Source organism: Cervus canadensis, chromosome 1 (genome assembly GCF_019320065.1).
Source record: "Cervus canadensis isolate Bull #8, Minnesota chromosome 1, ASM1932006v1, whole genome shotgun sequence".
NCBI lineage: Eukaryota > Metazoa > Chordata > Mammalia > Artiodactyla > Cervidae > Cervus > Cervus canadensis.
In genome coordinates, this window is record NC_057386.1 from 127243057 (window position 1) to 127261767 (window position 18711).

At 48.4% G+C, this 18711-nt stretch overlaps 1 protein-coding gene across 5 annotated transcripts in view; it reads right to left on the reverse strand.

Moving 5' to 3' along the window:
* The window catches only part of SCARB1 (scavenger receptor class B member 1), a 92891-nt gene that overhangs the window by 60872 nt on the left and 13308 nt on the right, over window positions 1-18711 (reverse strand). The window lies entirely within an intron of this gene.

Below are 18711 nucleotides of genomic sequence, written 5' to 3' on the forward strand. Positions count from 1 at the left end.
GCCCCGCGGCAGCTTCAGAGGCAGGGGTCCTTTGCTTTATATCATTGTTGCTTACCATGGGCCTGTTTGAGCAGTGGTTCTCAAAGTGTGGTCCCCGGACCAGCAGCATCACCTGGGAACCTGATAGAAATGCTGATTCTCAGGTCCTTCTCAAACCTGCTGACTCAGCATCTCTGGGGGAGGGACGCAGACATCTGTGTTTTAACAAGCCCTCCTGGGGCTCCTGCCACATGAGACAAAGAACCACAGTGTCAGATACTTGCTTCAGAATAACTCAGGAAAGGGGAAATGGATGTGGGTGGTGGTACAGATGAAACTGGAAGGCAGGGACTCGATGTCTATTAAAGCAGGCGAAGGGCACATGGCAATCTTGCTATGCTCTTTTTTAAAATGCACATTTGAAAATTTCATAACACATTTTTTTAAACCAGTTAAAATTCGCAACCCCTACTGCACTCCCAGAGAAACAGATTTGTCTTCCTGAAGCCAACTCCACAAACTGTCAGATTTGGCCAGTGGATGAGTTTGGGATCACGTTGTATTTCAAAATACTTGAATTTGTTGACAACATCTTAAAAATGGCAGGTACGTTTCGGATTTCCAGCTTCTTCTAAACAACTGGCAGGTGTGCTGGCTCTGGGTCTGCATCCCCACGTAGCCTAGCGTGCTGAGTTAAGCAGCAGCTGCTCCTGGCACAGGACCTGCAATCCGGATCGCCACAGGCTTCACGGCTCCCTAACACCTCACACCAGGCTGCTTCACTCACTGGCATTGTCAGCATGGCCCTTCCAGGGATCTGAGTTTGTAAGCCCTGACCTACAATAACACAGGATGAGAACATGGTACTCACTTATTCATTCCAACCATGCCTAAGCATCTAATACGCTCACAACTGGCCCTCAAGTGCCATGGGGAAGCAAAGTTCATCAGACAGAGCTGAGCAGGGATTAGGAAAATGACAGGTTATTCACAAATCACTCAGACACACAAAAGGAAGAGCTCAGCTCATTAAGCATATTTACTGGCACTGGAACATCATTTAACACTGGCAGGACTGGGACTTCCCTGGCGGCCCAGCGGTTAGGACTCCACACTTCCACTGCAGGGAGTATGGGTTCGATCACTGGTTGGGGAACTAAGACCCCGCATGCCACGTGATGTGGCCAAAGAAATAAAACACTGGCAGGACTGTCAATAGGCTGGGATACCGTTGGGGCATTAGCTACTAAAGCAAACTCTGGTATGAGTGATGATACCCTGGTATACACTCTGCAATACTATTGGAGCATTAGCTACTAAAGCAAACGTCCATGCCCAACACCCCAGTAATCCCATTCCTGGGTATTCACTAAGAGAAATGAAAATCCATGTCCACACAAATGCTCCCAGCAGTTTTAATCCTGGTAGCCCCAAACCAGAAACAACCCAATTATTAACCAGGACATCACTGCATTATTCACACAAGGGTATATTTACACAGCAGTGAGGAAGAACAGCCACATGCAATGTGGGTCTATCTCACAAGCCTAACATTGAGCAAAGAAGCCAGACCATATCAGTACTTACTGTGTGATTCCATTTTGATAAAGTACTAAACCAGGTAAAACTAAACTATGCTGGAAGAAGTCAGGGTAGCAGTCACTCTTGCAACTGGGTAGCAAGGGAGTGGGGAGCACAAGGGGATTCTAAGATGCTGCTGGTTACCTGAGGATGTTCAGTTGTGAAAGTTCTGCCTGTCTGATATGATGATGCCAGCACTTACTGGGTACCAGGCTCAAAGGTCACCTTTATCCCCTCCTCCCACAAAACAAACCCTGACTTGCTTCCAGTATTGGGAACAAAGCCTTAAATCTCAGAGAAGATGGGCCCCAACTGTAGTCCAGGCCCATAGGCCTGTCTAGTTTCTAGTAGCTTCTGAGGAAAAAAAAAAAAAAATTCTCTTGCAATAAGAGGAAGAACTGAACAGAGCCCTCTCGTTGTACCATCCCTCCTTCTGGCTTTGAATGATGTGTATAATAGTGTGATGTCTGGCACTGTGGCAGCCATCATGAGATTCTGAGGGCAAGGCTCAGAAAGTCACACAGACACTGACCCAGTGCCCTGAAATAACTGAACTGCTGAATAAAGCTGGAAACATCCACCACCTCCAGTCTCTCACGAAGCATGATAATAAAGCTCCCTATTATACCACCCACTTGGAAGCAGGTTTTCTGTTGCTTGCAGCCCAAAGGATTCCATCTGAAGCAATGCTTTCATTTAAGCCTGATAGTCCATGAGGTAGGTACCATTATCTGCTCTGTTTTGTTGATGAGAAAACTGAGGCACCCAGAGATTAAACCACTTACTTGCCCAAGGGCACAAACGCAGTAGTGACAGAGGGTCCTCAACTCTAGTCTGCACCCAGAGCCTGGGCCCTAACATTCCACTGCCTTGGTAAAGGCTCATTGTGGTGTGGATGGGAAAGGATCACAGGGAAGGGAGAAGACTGCTGAAACACACACACAGTTCCGATTCTAGGACCCCAGGCGAATCAGGCACAATCTCATCCTCCACCGACTACGCCATGATGGGAACTCCAGGCAGTGCAACTGACCCTGGTCTTTAAGACAAACACAATCTCCCCCAGGACTGACTTCGGCCCCACTTTTTCCACATAAATCAGGCAGAGGATAGCCCTTCCTTCAAACACCCCAATTTCACCCCAATAAGAAACTGGGCTATTTCTCAAGCATGAAACAGCTCAGCAAACTACAGCCCGTGGGCCACATCTGGCCTGGTGCCTGTTTCTGGGCATCCTGGGAGCTAACAATGGTTTTAAATTTTTATCTTATTTTTTAACTTTCTATTTTATATTGGAGTATAGCCAATTAACAACGTTGTGATAATTTCAGGTGGACAGCCAAAGGACTCAGTCATAAATGTACATGTATCCATGCTCCCCCAAACTCTCCTCCCATCCGTACCTTCTTAAATGTTTGAAGGAAGAAAAAAAAAACACACAAGAATATTTATTGGCAACACATGAAATTCACAAGTTGGTGTCCTCAAGCAAAGCTGCTGTGGCACTTAGACAGCCCCCGCTCAGGGATGTCTCAAAGATGTCCACATAGAGGACCATGTGGAGGTGAGAGGCTGAGACAGAACCTGTTTGGCCTCTAAAGCCGAAAAATATTTACTATTTGTCCTCTACCACTAACGTGGCAACCCCTGTCCCCTCCCCCTCAGTCCACATGGAGACGCGAGTACCTCCCCTTCCTCCTCGGTGGCAGCGTCAAGAATCAAGTGAGCAAGGACACGCACTGCTCTGGAGAAGGCACCCGGGTGCAGACAGGCCACACAACGATGGTTGCTAAATGAGGCTTCCTCCATTCACCTTGGCCCGGGTTCAAGAACGCATGGGGAAACTTGCCAAGGTCTCGTAAGATGGCGCAATGGTGCTGTGAGCCTGGAAGAATCGGAGGCTCAGGGCTGCCTCCTTCAAAGGGTTCATCTTTTGCAAGCAGCTGGGCATGTTGTAATCACCCTGGGAGCTGGGCAACCCGGTCTACCACCTACTGAACCCGATCCATGCCACCAGGAGGAGGTTGGGGGGCAGGAAGGGGACAGGTACCAACCCTCCCTCAGGTTAAACTCTATCATGACTTTTTAAAATTGTGCTCCGATACACATTAACATCGAATGTCCCATCTTCACCATTTTTAAGTCTACAGCATGAAGTACATTCACATCATTGTGTAACCATCACCACCACCCATTTCCAAAACTTCTCATCTTCCCCAACTGAAACTGTATTCCCATCAGCCTCTGGTACCCACCCTTCTACCCTTTGTCTCTATGAGTTTGCCTCCCATGGGGACCTCCCAAAGTAGAATCATACAATATGTGTCTTTTCGTGACTGGCTTATTTCACTCAGCACAATATCCTCAAAGTTCATCCATATTGTAGCCTGTGTCAGAATTTCCTTCCTTTCTGAAGCTGAATCCCATTCCAAAATATGGATGAACCACATTCTGTCTATCCATCCATCTATGGAGGAACTCGTGGGTTGTTTTCACCTTTTGGCTATTGCAAATAATGCTGCAATGTACATGGGTGTGCACCTATCTCTTCAAGTCCCTGCTTTCAATTATTTTGAAAATAATTGCTATTTTGAAATGGCAATTTATTTATTTTGAAAATAAATACTATTATTTATATAAATAATACTTTGGTAAAACTGCTGCATCCCATGGCAATTCTATGTTTTTATTTTTTGAGGCACTGACTGCCAGGCTTACCCCACAGCAGCTGCGCCATTTTACAGTCCCTCCAACACTGCACAAGGCTTCCAGTCTCTCCACGTCCTGGCCAATCACTGTCAATTTTTTTTTTTTATAGCAGCCCTTCCATCAGGCATGAGTTCACAGGTATCAGGCATCACTGTGGTTAGGATTTGCATTTCCCCAATGATGAGTGACGCAGGGCACTTCATCCTGTGCCTGTTGGTTACCTGCATATCTTCCTTGGAGAAATCTCTAAGTCCTTGGCCCATTTTCTAATTGGGTTGTTTTTTGGTGTGATTGAGCTGTTCTACCAAGACTTTAAGACCATGATTTATGCCCCACACTTTCCATCTCCTTTTATATATAAACACTTACTTGTTTATTTGGCTATACCAGGTCTTAGCTGTGGTACACGGGATCTTTTTTTTTAGTTGTGGCATGCAGACTCTTAGCTGGGGCTTCCCAAGTGGCTCAGTGGTAAAGAATCCACCTGCCAATGTAGGAGACGCAGGAGACGTGGTTCGACCCCTGGGGAGGGAAGATACACTGCAGCAGGAAATGGCAACCCACTCCAGTATCCTGCCTGGAAAATCCTAGGGACAGAAGAGCCTGGCGGGCTACAGTCAATGGGGTGGCAGAGTCGGACATGGCTGAGCGACTGTGCATGCACACACAAAGACTTTTAGTTGCAGTATGTGGGATCTATTTCCCTAACCAGGGATCAAACCCCGTTGCATGGGGGGCATGGAGTCTGAGGCACTGGACCACCAGGGAAGTCCCTCCCCCTGCTTTTGACTGCCCTCCTGGATATTTCCATCTGGGAAAACAGCTCCACCATCCATGGAGTCTCTCAGATAGAAATTGAAGAGTTTGACTTCTCTTCTGCCCCCGCACCCCAAGTCTCATCTGTCAGCACATGTGGCTGACTCTCCCTGCAAAAGGAATCCGGACTCTGTTCCCTCCTTCCAATTACACTGCCTCTTCGCCAGCCTCCCTGCCTCCTCTCCGAGCCCCCCAGCCCTCCCCCCCACCCCACCCCCGCTTTCTATTCACAGCACCAGAGGGCTCTGTAACACGCATCAGATCATGGGCTCCCCTGCTCAGAAACACTGGCACCTCAAGGAACTGAAAACCATATCTAAACCCCTCCCCAGGTCCCACAAGCCCTCAGCCCGCCTCTCCCCTCTCACCCCGTCACTGCTCCCCGAGCCCGCGGTTCCCTCTTCCTCCAGTGTGGTAAGCAACCTCCCACGTCCAGCCCTTTGCACGTGCTATGCCCTCGGTCCGCCCTGCTGTTCCTATGCCCAACTCCTCATCACCTCAACCGGCCCCTCCTCAGGGAGGCCCTCCCGACCACCCACCCGAAGGAGAAGGACCTGGCCTGGGGTGTCCACAACTGCAGCTCCCCTGCCCCGCACAATGCCCGGTTCACGGCACCTGCTCAGAAAACACACACTGAAGGCTGCTCGAGTCCAAAACCACAAAGAGGATTCAAAAAACACCCTCCCCACACTCGCTCCCCCTCCCCCGGGTTGAAAGGACATTGAAAGCCTCAGCTGGACTCTGCCCCAGTCCCCGGCCTTTCTCCCTCCCCTACCAAGGACACAGGTGGCCGGGACTGCGGACAGCTCTGCCCCTCTTATCTGGGCTCCCAGGCCACACATCACAGCTGCCGGAGCCCGAGGGGACATGGAGGTCAGTGATGTCATCCTCTTGCAAGACAGGACAGGGAGGACCCGGATGCCCCCAGGGACAGGCCCCAGCTCCAGCTCCAGCCCCAGCCCAGGCCCGTGGCCGCAGCCACCTCGGCTCCCACTTCCCCAGGCCACACTATTCCATGTGCCCTGACACACACCCTTCTTTCCCATCCCTAGCACCCCCACCCCCCGTCCCCACCACTCCCATCATCCCCACCCCATCCACCACCCCTACCACCATCCCCTTGGCTCTCCGTAAGAGTGGGAAAGCACTTTGCTCCCTGAATCCCGCTGAGAGCTCCATGCCGTGGACACTAACATCATCTCATCTGACACCTGAGGAAACGGAGACTCAGGAAGATGAGATCGCTGCCCAAGTATGGCCAGTTTTCTGAATCCTCGCCCTCCCTATATATATACTGCCACGTATACTATCAATAGAATAATTATAGTCATAAATTATATTTTTTAATTATTTTCATTATTCCCTCACTAAAGCAGGCAGAAAGCACAAGTGTTGTCAGAGAGAAGGAGACCGAGATTTACAATAGGCCTAAGGCCATAAGTAGCACCAGAACCCTGAGGGGCTCTCGACTGCCCAGTTTCCCACTACAACCAACGCTTCCAACACCCAGGACCCTGGACGACCTCCATGAACTAAGTCTGAATTTATTCCAAAAGAAGGCTGGTGATTCCCTGGTGGCTCAGTGGTAAAAGAATTCACCTGCCAATGCAGGAGACACGGGTTTGATCCCTGGGTTGGGAAGATCTCCTGTATATGGCAACCTGCTCCCGTACTCTTGCCTAGGAAAATCCCATGGACAGAGGAGCCTGGTGGGCTACAGTCCACAGGGTCACAAAGAGTCAGACACGACTGAGCACGCACGCATGCACACACAATTAACAGCTACAAGGCCAGCCTGATGCAGCCACTTCACAGCTCACAACCGCAGCCAACAGCACTTACTCACTTCCCATTTATCAACCCATTTATCCCTCACAGCTACAGCCCATGAGGCCAAGGCTATGATTATCCCCATTTTACAGATGAGGAAATTGAGGCCTGGAAGGGCCAAGTCACTTCCCCACAGCCATGGAACTAGGAAACTAGGCAAGAATGAGGCCTACCGAAGAACAGACCTCATTAAACAGGGACAGGCCCTGGCTAACGGCTGCCCTGTACAATTTCCAAACTGTCACAATTGCCTAGAAATCTAGATTTGTATCTATCATCGACCACACAAAACACGTCTCCAACCTGGTCTGAGTTCCGGGAGAGGCTGGGCTGCAACCCTGGGACAAAAGTGAGGAGCTCAGGCACTGGTCCAAGTTATGTCTACACCAGCTGTGGTAACTTCAGGCAGGTGCCTCAGCCTCTCTGAGCCTCCATTACTCCAGCAGGAAAATAAACATTACTGCAACTCAGAAGAGGTTATGAGGATCCAATGAGCCTATACCTGCAGCCTGGTGCCTAGCACACAGGAAGTTCTACCCCAAACCTGTGAATGTGGAGACTTCCCTGGTGGTCCAGTGGTTAAGACTCCAAACTCCCAATGCAGGGGGCTTCAATCCCTGGTTAGTGAACTAGACCCACGTGCCGCAACTGAAGATCCTGCATGCTGCAACTAAGAGATTCTGCATTCCACAACAAAGACCTGGCACAGCCAAATTAATTTTTTTTAATTGTGAACATAATTTTATTTGGAGAAAGGGTCTTTTTTCCTTGGCTGCATGCGCCATGCTGTATATGGGATCTAGTTCCCTAACCTGGAACAGAACCTGTGCCCTCTGCATTGAGAACACACAGTCTTAACCACTGGGACACTAGGGAAATCCCAGAAAAAGATGTCTTTGCAGATGTAATTAAAGATCTCAAAATGAGATCATTCTGGATTATATGGGTGGACCTTAAATCCAATGATGAGTGTCCACAGTAGCAAAGACACAGAGGCAGACGCCATGGGAGATAAAGGCAGAGACTTGAGGGATGTAGACACAAGCCAAGGAGTGTCTGGAGTCACCAAAAGACACAAGGTTCCTTAGTGAGAGTATGGCCAACACCTCAACTTCAGACTTCTGGTCTCCAGAACTGAGAGAGAAGACATCTCTATTCTAAACCACCCATTTGTATGGGTCTTCTCCATTGGTCCAGGGGTTAAGACTCCACCTTCCAAAGAAGGGGGCGCAGGTTCAATCCCTGGTCAGGGAACTAAGATCCCACACACCTCGAGGTATGGCCAAAAAATAAAATAAAAAACATCTGTGATCATGTGTTACAGCAGTCCCAGGAAACACACTCGCCCTAAGAAAGTTCCAGAAGACAACATGGCCATCACCAGCAGGAGGGTTTCTTCAGAATGGATCCCAACCTGCGTCTTCCTTTGTCAGGTCCCAAGGAACAAGGCCTTTGGTCACTGCTTCAGCAGTAAATAGAGAAACAGCCCCACCCTTTGCAGTGCTCCGTATACAAAGCCCACAGCTTTGTACACACAGAGACAGGCCCTCAGCCCAGGAACAGGAGGGTGAGTTCCGGGCTAGAACAAAGGTCTCCAAGATACTCCCCTTGGTGCCAAACCCAAGGTGGAGAAAGGCATGCGGGGTCCTGGTGGGTGGGCCTGAGACGGGAAGATATCCCGCTCCCCGTGAACACAAACATTGTCAGGAAGGAACTATTAACCCAAGTTGCCTTTGGAGTCAGGACCCGCTGTGGGGCAAGGGAGCTATGACTTTTCATGTACTGCCTTTTCTTTCTTTTTTTTTTATTGCAGTTGTGATTCTTTCTGTATGCTTTCAATTTTTTTTTTTTTTTTAAGAAACTTTAACCTTTATTTATCCTGTCTTAGATCCAGGCTATGCATGGCATGTGGGATCCTAGTTCCCCGATCAGGGATGGAACCTGTGACCCCTGCACTTCGGAGCTCAGGGTCATAACCAATGGGCCTCCAGGGAAGTCCCCACTTTCAATCTTTTTCACTGTGCCCCTATTTTATTTTCCTTATTTCTGGTGCCAGTGAGGGCTGTCTCAGAAGTGCCCAGCCTGCCAAGCACATCCCATCCAGCTGTCTTAAGTGGCATGACACCCAAGGCTGCTCTACCTGTATTTTAGTTTGTGGGAGCTGAGAAAATCAGCCACCAATTGCAGAAGAGGACACTGACTTTCAGAAGAAAATCAAGTTCCTAGAGAACCCAAGAGCCAGGGCCTAGATTTGATCCTGGAGTTCTGCCAGTTGGAAGGTTGGACAAACACTTGGTTCTGGGTCAAAGAGTATCCCCTAGAAGCCATGCCCAGCTGGAACCTCAGAAGGTGACACTGGAAAACAGTGTCTCTGGAGATGTGAATAAGTTACAGATCTCCAGATGAGGTCCTTCTGGATTGAGGTGGGTCCTAAATTCAGTGACAGATGTCCTTATAAGAAAAGGTAGGGAGGGGACTTCCCTGGCAGGCCAGTGGTTAAGACTTCCACTGCAGGGGGCATGGCTGTGATTCCTGGTAGGGGAACCAAGATCCTGAATGTGCACAGTGTAGCCAAAAAAAAAAGAAAGTGTGGCCAAAAGTTAAATAAAATAAGAGACAAGGACACAGAGGCATACAGAGGGGATGACTACGTGAAGACAAAACCCTCAGAAATTAAGACACCCGTGACAATTACACAGCAAGGTGACCACAGGCACCCTTAGCAGGAGGGGACCCCTACGCTGACCGCAGACAATAGCACAGGGTACGTGGGGTCAGCCACAATCTCTCCCCATCCTGAATAAGGCTGAACTCTGAGCCTCTGCAGCTGAACAGATGTCCCTTACATCCTCTATCCTCTCCCTGCATCTGACTTCGGTCACTGGGGACAAAAGATTTCTGATTAAACCAAGTCCAAATCCTGGGGTCTATCCCCAATTTACTGTGTGCCCCCGCCACAGGCTCCCCCAAACTCTGAGCCTCGACCCTGTCCTCCCATTGGCTTACAAAAGGAAGAAGGATCAAACAGAACTCAGAAATGCAAAACAAAACAACACCCATGGCAACCGCTGGCATTCTAGAAGGCCAGATGGTATCAGGCGCTGGAGGAGATGTGGGAGGACACAGCAAGAACCCTTCTGGAAGGCACGTTTGATGACTCTGGCTCCCCTGCCTCCCTCTTCCCATGCCTGCCCTACGACCTGGCTGCCCCAGGCCCTGCACCTCCCAAGGAAATACGTGAGAACTTTACGATGGGAAGTTCCAGGACATTTGCTGCTTGGGGAGGTAGGAGTGGACGGAACCAGACACCCGTCATGAAAGGAATAAATAAAATGAGAGGAATATAAACTCGGAAATCCAGGCATTAGAAGAAGCCATGGGCCAGACAAGAATACGTGGACAGATTTCCAAATGATGAAGGGACAAGAGTAGGGCTAACAGCAGGAGTCGGGTACCAAGAAAGAGGTCTGCTCTCTTCCCAGTTTTGGCAGCCCATGTGCTAGGCGTAGGACCTGCCTGGCCATGCCCAGCTCAAAGCACTTTCCACCTATTAGCCCATTACATCTTCATTTCAACCCTTTGGGAAGGTGTGGTTTGTACCATTTTATGGGAGTCTAACCAAACCCAGAGACTTGAGAAATCTGCCCCAGGTCACGCACAGGCAAAAGGCAGAGCCAGGATGAGCTTCCACGCCTACCTGGCTCACAACTGAGCTCCGGACCACTGTTCTGAGCAGACCCCTGGCACCATCTGTGGCACAAGGACATAAAGTCCTATTCAAAGACATATCCCCCAGGGGGTGGGTGCAGGGGCCGGGAGGGGTGAAACATAAGGAGGAGGAGGAGGAGGAGAAATAGAAGGAGACAAAGGGACTTCCCTGGTGGTCCAGGGGTTTAAGAATCCGCCCTGCAATGCAGGGAACACGGGTTCAATCCCTGATCTGGGAAGATTCCACATGACTTGGGGCAACTAAGCCTATGCACCACAGGTACGGAGCCTGAGCTCTAGAACCCGGGAGCTGCAACTACTGAAGCCCGAGAACCTAGAGCCTGTGCTTCACAACGAGAGAGGCCACACAATGAGAAGGCTAAGCACCAGAGAAAGCCCACGTGCAGCAACGAAGACCCAGCACAACCAAAAATAAAATAAAATAATTAACTTTTTTAAAAGGAGACAATATTTTAAAAGGGAAAATAAACAGGCATGTGTACACACAAATCCCCAACAGCACTATTCACAGTGACCAAAAGGTGGAAATAACCAAAGTGTCCCTCACCGATAGACGGACAAACAGAATGTGTTTCACCCACACACAGTGAAATACGATTCAGTCATAAACAGGAGTAAAGCGCTGACACAGGCAACAACCTGAAGAACCTTGGAAACATGATGCTGAGGGAAAGAAGCCAGGCACAAAGGGTCACACAGTGTGGGACTTCATTTATAGGGAATGTCCAAAAGGATACATCCTTAGAGACTGCAAGCAGAACTGCCAGGGAACAGGGGACTTGGAAGGAAGAAAGGATGGTGATAGAAACATTCTAGAAGCAGACAGAGGTGATGGTTATACAACACTGTGAATGTGCTAACTGCCACCGAATGGATCACTTTAAACGATTAATGTTATGTCAATTTCACCTCTATAATTTATTAAATAAAAAGCCTGTAATGAAACTGAACACTGATTCAATCACTTCGGAAGTCTGGCACTTCCGGGAACCAGCAGGTTTGCCCCTTCTTGTGGACCTGAGAGGAAATCAGGCTTGTGCATTCTGAGGGCAAGGGCCAAGAGCGTTCATAACCTGGAGTTGGAGATGCTCACAGGATGGAGAAACCAGGACAGCCTCATGGAATATTTTACAGATATGAAGATGGGGTGTGGTTTATTGTAACAACATGGATGGGTCTCACAAACATAATGGGAAGCAAGAACAAGACAAAATTAAAAAAAAAAAAAATACAGAGTACATGTCTTATTCCATCAGGGCTGAGCTGCTGTAACAAAACATCACCAAATGGGTGGCTTATAAACAACAGACATTTATTTCATAAGGCAGCAGGCTGGTAGTCAGGATCAGGGTGCTGGCGTGGTCCAATGAGGGCGCTCTTCTGGCATGCAGACTTCTCGCTGTGTCCTCACATGGTGGAAGGGGTGAGGGAGCTCTCTGAGGTCTCTTTTATGAGGGCACTAATCCTATTCAGGAAGGCTCTATCCACTCTCATAACCAAATCATCTCCCAAAAGCCTGACCTCCCAATGCTATCACCGAGGGTATTAGGTTTCCAACATATGCATTTGGGGTGGGGCAGGAAGCACAAACATTCAGGCCATAATGAATGTTGCCCCATATCCATGTCTCTCTCACAAGTCATCAACCCAAAAGTTGAAGTCCAAAGTCTCATCCAACTATATAAATCAAGAATGAGTGAGGGAGGGGTGTGGGAGGGAGGTCTAAGAGGGAGGGGATATATGTATACACATAGCTGACTCACTTTATTGTACAGCAGAAACTAACATATTGTAAAGGAATTATACTCCAATAAAAAAATAAAAATAAATTTCAAAAAATTTTAAAAAGAACAGGTGAGACCCCAGCTGTGAACCTGTGAAATCAAATATGTTATGTGCTTCCAAAATGCAGTGGTGAGACAGGCATAGGACAGGCACTCCCATTCCAAAGGGAGAAATAGAAAAAAAAAAAAAAGGAACAGGTGCAAGGTGACCCACAAACCTAATAGGGCAATCAACATATACTCCAAGGCTCAAGAAGAACCCACCCTTGGGCTGATGTCCTGTCTTCCAGACCCACTGGGGCTGTGGCTGGACCCCCACAGCTCTGCGGGGGTAGCTGCAGGCCTACGGCTCCCCAGGCGATACTTGCACCCTGGAGGCTCCACCTGCCTGGGTTTGTGGGGGGCAGCCCGGGCCTCATGGCTCCAATGAGCAGAGGTCATCTGAAACTTGGGCGACGACCCCACTTTTGAGGAGGAAGCCCTGGTTGATCTCTGAATGGCCTTCTGGTCCTTCATCCCTTGTTTTAAACAGCACTTTCCCAATATTCAGTTCCCATTTTTATTCAGGAGTGTGTTGATTATTCTCTCCCAATCTTGACTGTTTTCTACCTCAGAACACCTCTATTTCCTCCTTTCCCCTTCTCCTCCCAATCCAATTCTGTGAATCTTTGTGGGTGTCTGGGCTACGGAGAACACTCTGGGAACAGACAACTACGTAGATCTGTCTCTCTCGAGTCCCCCTTTCTCTCCTCCTGCTCATCTCTATCTCCCTCCTCCCTCTCCTCTTCTTCATGTAACTCTGTAAACCTCTCTGGATGTCCCTCACAGGGGAGAATCTTTTCGCCATTAACCCAGAAGTTTTATTATCAGTGCTGTATAGTTGGAGAAGTCCTGAGACTACAGGAAGAATAAAACTGAAATCCAGAGGCAGGAGACTTAAGCCCAAAACCTGAGAACACCAGAAAACTCCTGACTACATGGAACTTTAAGTAATAAGTGACCGTCCAAAAGCCTCCATACCTACACTGAAACCAACCACCACCCAAGAGCCAATAAGTTTTAGAGCAAGACATACCACGCAAATTCTCCAGCAACGCAGGAACATAGCCCTGAACGTCAACATACAGGCTGCCCAAGGTCACACCTAACACATAGACCCATCTCAAAACTCATTACTGGGCACTCCATTGCTCTCCAAAGAGAAGAAATCAAGTTCCACGCACCAGAAATTACTCAGCCGTCAAAAATTCATTTGAATCAGTTCTAATGAGATGGATGAAACTGGAGCCCATTATACAGAGTGAAGTAAGCCAGAAAGATAAAGAACATTACAGCATACTAACACATATATATGGAATTTAGAAAGATGGTAACGATAACCCTATATGCAAAACAGAAAAAGAGACACAGAAGTACAGAACAGACTTTAACTCTGTGGGAGAAGGTGAGGGTGGGATGCATGAGACAAGTGCTCGGGCCTGGTGCACTGGGAAGACCCAGAGGAATCGGGTGGAGAGGGAGGTGGGAGGGGGGATCGGGATGGGGAATACGTGTAACTCTATGGCTGATTCATATCAATGTATGACAAAACCCACTGAAATGCTGTGAAGTAATTAGCCTCCAACTAATTAAAAAAAAAAAAAAAACAGCACTTTCCCAGTCAAATAGCTTCCTAGTCCTGTCCTGGAAAATCTAAGAATCCCGACGCCCCAGCTCATGCCTTCCCTTCTTCTCCTTCAGTCCAATCTGGCTATTTTCCTGCTCAGGTGGCAGACTGTCTTGTTGACACACACACTAATCTTATCAAATTGTCATCAGCCACACCTTGGTCTTCTCTTCCCAACAGGCAGTCTTGTTTTCTTTGTTTTTGTTTTCCAATACAGATAGGTTGAGAATTTTCCAAATTTTTAAAGATCAGATTCCCCTTTGAGTATCAATTCTATCTGTAAGTCCTGTCCCTCTGCTGGCATTTGATCATAAGCATTCCAGAGCTACTGTGCTTAGAACCAGCTGCGGGCAGGCGGCCGCTTTCATCACCCACCAATTTTACCAAAAACCTTGCAACACAATCACAACTCAGCCAGGTTCTCTGCCATTTCACAACAAACACTGCCTCTCCCCCAGTTTGCAAGTTCCTCTTTTTCACCTGAGATATCATCAGAATGTCCTCACTAACAAACCAGAAGCTTTCTCAACAACTCTCCTCTCTATCTGAACCCCCAATAGAATCACTTTATTCTTTTTTTAAAAAAATATATTTTCTTGGCCACACCACACAGCATGAGGGTGACATGTGGGAGCTTAGTTCCCCAACCAGGGATTGAACCCATGCCCCCTTCATTGAAAGCATGAGGTCATAACCACTGGACCACCAGGGAAGTCCTTAGAATTGCTTTTAATGATCTCTTCGTGGCAGTAATAGGCTCTGCCAGCAGGCACCTGAAGACTCTTCCAGCCTCTATTCATCACCCAGATCCAAAGTCACTTCTGCGTTTTTAAGTATATTACTGCGGAGCCCCTCCTGGAAGCAATTTCTGCCTTAGTCCATTGGGTGGTTCTCACAAAATGCCATAGACTAGATGGCTTACAAAAACAGGAGCCTGGAAGTCTGAGATCTTGGTTGGGTAAGGACCCTCTTCTGTGCTAGAGACTTTGACAGCATTCTCACATTATAGAAGAGGCAAGGGAGCTCTCTGTGCTGGGGGCAGAGGGGGTGGTTCCTCCTCTAAAGGGCACTAATCCTATTCATGAGGGCTCCACCCTCATAAGCTAATCACCTCCCAAAGGCCTCACCTCCTAACTTCATCACTTTGGACATTAGGATTTCAAAGTATGAATTTTGAGAGAATACAGGCAGTCAGATCACAGCAGTAAGATTCCACTCATGTAAAGTTCACAATCAGACAAAACTAATCCCAGTGCAAGCTGGAGACAAGCACAGGTTCCTCTGCAGGGGCTTCTGGAGGGCAGCCGAGGTTCTGCTTTTTTATCTGAAGATGATCACACTGATGCTTATCTTAGATATTTATTTAATACGTGTGTCTTAGGCACTTACTTTCAAGTATGTAATATTTCACAATAAAAAGAAATCAAAGGGGACTTCCCTGGTGGTCCAGTGGTTAAGTATCCGCCTTCCAATGCAGGGGACTCAGGTTCAATCCCAGGTCAGGAAACTAAGATCCCACATGCTTTCGGGCAACTAAGCCCATGTGCTGCAACTACTGAACCTGTGCTCTAGAGTCTGTGCACCGCAACAAGAGAAATGCAGAAAAAATAAAATTCGAAGTTGAAAATCCAAAGCAGGAGGCTGCAGCGGGTGGAATCCAGGGACCCTGGGAACAGGCAGTCAAAGGAAGTCCCGAGGCCTAGTTGGTCTTTCAAAGCTGCCAAGGGATTCCGGTGGCAGCGGGCTCTGAGCCGAGTAAAGCCAGAGTGACCTTCATTCACCAGCCAAGAGGCCAGATGGGGTCAGGGGGATCTGGCACAAGAACTTCTGTAAGGCTCAGAGGGACAGGCGGGGAAGACAAGAAGGCCCTCACCTGCCATCCTATCTCCACCAGACAGGCTCTGGCACCCCAGAGTTGCAACGCCTTCCCAGGCCACAGGCCATCATGCTTCCATGGTCCTGGGAGAAGAGGAGGGCTGGAGGGGAGCGGGCAGGCTGGCTGAGGGTGGCTGGAAGGATCCACACACCTGGGTATGAGGGCAAGGAATCAGAGCTAAGAAAATTAAGAAGCAGATGGAGGAACAGCTGAAAGAGCCAAAGCCAGATGGAATCAGGGGCTTCTTCCAGTCCAAGGGTAGGTTCAAACTCACCCAGGGGGGCCCAGGCCGGCTGCAGGAGGGGGCTGGCTGCCAAGCTGGGGGTGAGAGAGGGGAGTCCCGATATCCATCCCAACTCAGCCAGGAGGGCTCTACTCCCATCTGACTCAAACAAGGAGACTTTTGTGTAGGAATCTGTCAGAAGAAAACGTGCGCTCACGCAGAAACAGACAAATCCAAATTGAAGGGCATCCTGCCAAAACACTGGCCTGTCCCTTTATAAACACTAATGTTGTGAAGGGTTCAGTAAAAAGAACAGGGCTGGAGGACTAGTCTGGATTAAAGGAGGAGAAAGAAACAAGGCAACCAAACACAGGACATGATTCAAACAATAAAGACAAAAAATTGTTGTAATGGGGCTCTTGGGACAGTAAGAGACTCTGAATGTCATCTGAGCGTGAGATCAAACAAGCAAACCATCACAAGCTTTCCTGCATGTGATGGTGATTGGTGGTTACAGAAAAAAATATTCCTGTCCTTAAGACACACACACTGCAGTGTTCCAGAGTAAGATGTCATCACCTTCAAAGCAACTCTCAGATGGATTGGCCAGGAGAGACAGAGAACATAAATGCTACAAATTGTCAGCGTCAGTGGAGCTTGAGAGAAGGCTTACAAAAATTCATTGCATTGTGTTCGCAACTTTCCCAAAGCAAAATTTTTCAAATTGAAACATCAGGGTGGAAAAAGAACACTCATGACTGCTCATGGGAATGGCTGGTACATCCGTGGGATGTTCAGTCATCTAGATACCCACTGAGAGCTACCCAGGTGCCTGGGGAAAATTCAGAGAAGAGATGGAGTCAGAAAAGCAAGATGCAGGAAAGTGGGCATAGTGTGATCCCATTTTGGTAAAGTGACAGACTAACTAATCCCACTATGGGTATGTGTATAAGGTTAATATGATGACAAGAGAAAAAACTTAGGTGACACTTGCCAAGCTGTTATTCTAAGTCAGAGGTCCCCAACCTTCAAGATCTAATGCCAGATGATCTGAGGTGGAGCTGATGTAAGAAAAACAGAAATAAAGTGCACAATAAACGTAATGCGTTAAATCATCTCAAAACCATCCCCCTTACACCCGGGTCCCTGGAAAAAATGACTTGCACAAAACCAGTCCCTGGTGCCAAAAAGGCTGGGACCACTGTTCTAAGCATTTTACAGGTACCCACTCCTCCGTCTTCATAAGAGCCCTGTATAGGAGATACTTTCATTCATTCCATTTTACAGAGGCGGAAATAAGGCACAGAGAGGTTAAGTCACTTGTCCAAAGACATACAGCTAAGAAATGGCAGAAAAACCTGGCTCCAAAGTCTATGCTCTTAGGTCCACCTAGCTCCTGGATGCCAAAACTCTGGCCAGACCCTAGAGAGAATCCTGGGGGTTTGAGAAGCCATGCCTGACCTTGATGGTGACATGTCAACACTGCCTTCCAGCTCCCCGTTCCAGTCTGTGCCATGCTTCTCATTCAGGTGGAAGGTTCTCACGTGGGCACACAGGGCACTCTCTGTGTACAAGGGGATGCTCCCAGAGGCCCTGGGGGCCTGGCTGTCCAGGTGGGTCACTCCCACACAGACCCTCTCACTGTCCTAGGTGAAGAAGGGTATGTCCTGGGTTTGGGACAAGGATCAACAAGGGTGTCAGGAGTTCATCCGATGACAGGTGTGCTGGTACACTGCAGAATATACCGGCTAGCTACAATGATTCCTGGTCAACTCCTCTGCATCTGTACCTGGGCAAGTTCTGATGAAGGTGAGAAACTTGGCTTATCCCTCCACGCCATCGCCTCCAGTGCATTCGAAGGGCGGCTCCCACCCGGGACAGACAAAGCCTGTGCTTTGGCACACCCCAGCCCTGACACTTCTCCCACTTTCCAACAAACACCTCCTCCCAATCTTGCTTCCAGGAGGTGGGTGGGCAGGCATGCAGACAGGGACCCTGGGAACTTTCTACCTGAAAAACATTAGCTCATGACTTGCTTTCACAACTACTTGGCTTCTCCCAGGCCCTGCGCCCCCAGCCCATCTGACCTTCACCCACTTTCCCTGCCCACTTGACAACAGTCTTCCCGGACAGTACTCACTGCTAATTTGCTCTCTGGCCTTACTTAAATCCTTGCTCCCTCTGGGTTTTTGTTTCCTCAAAGCATAAAAGATGGAACTGAGTGCCAGATCTAACAATCTGAGTTTATGAAACATTCCCTGACAGAAACAATTAGCTGATCAGTTACCACCCTCCCAAGCAGTCCAAGGTAGAGACAAAGAAAATAATCTCTAACACTACAATAGGCAGGAGCAGTGAGAGGCAATAAGATGAAGTGAGAAAGCTATTCTGGAGAAAAGCATCCATCAATCATTTCTGCTGCCTGTCACCCTTTCCTCCTTCTCCTAACAGTCCTTCCCTCCCTTTTCCTTTAGGGTACCACCCACCCCACCTCAGCCTCCCTGCTTTAGGGTGAAAA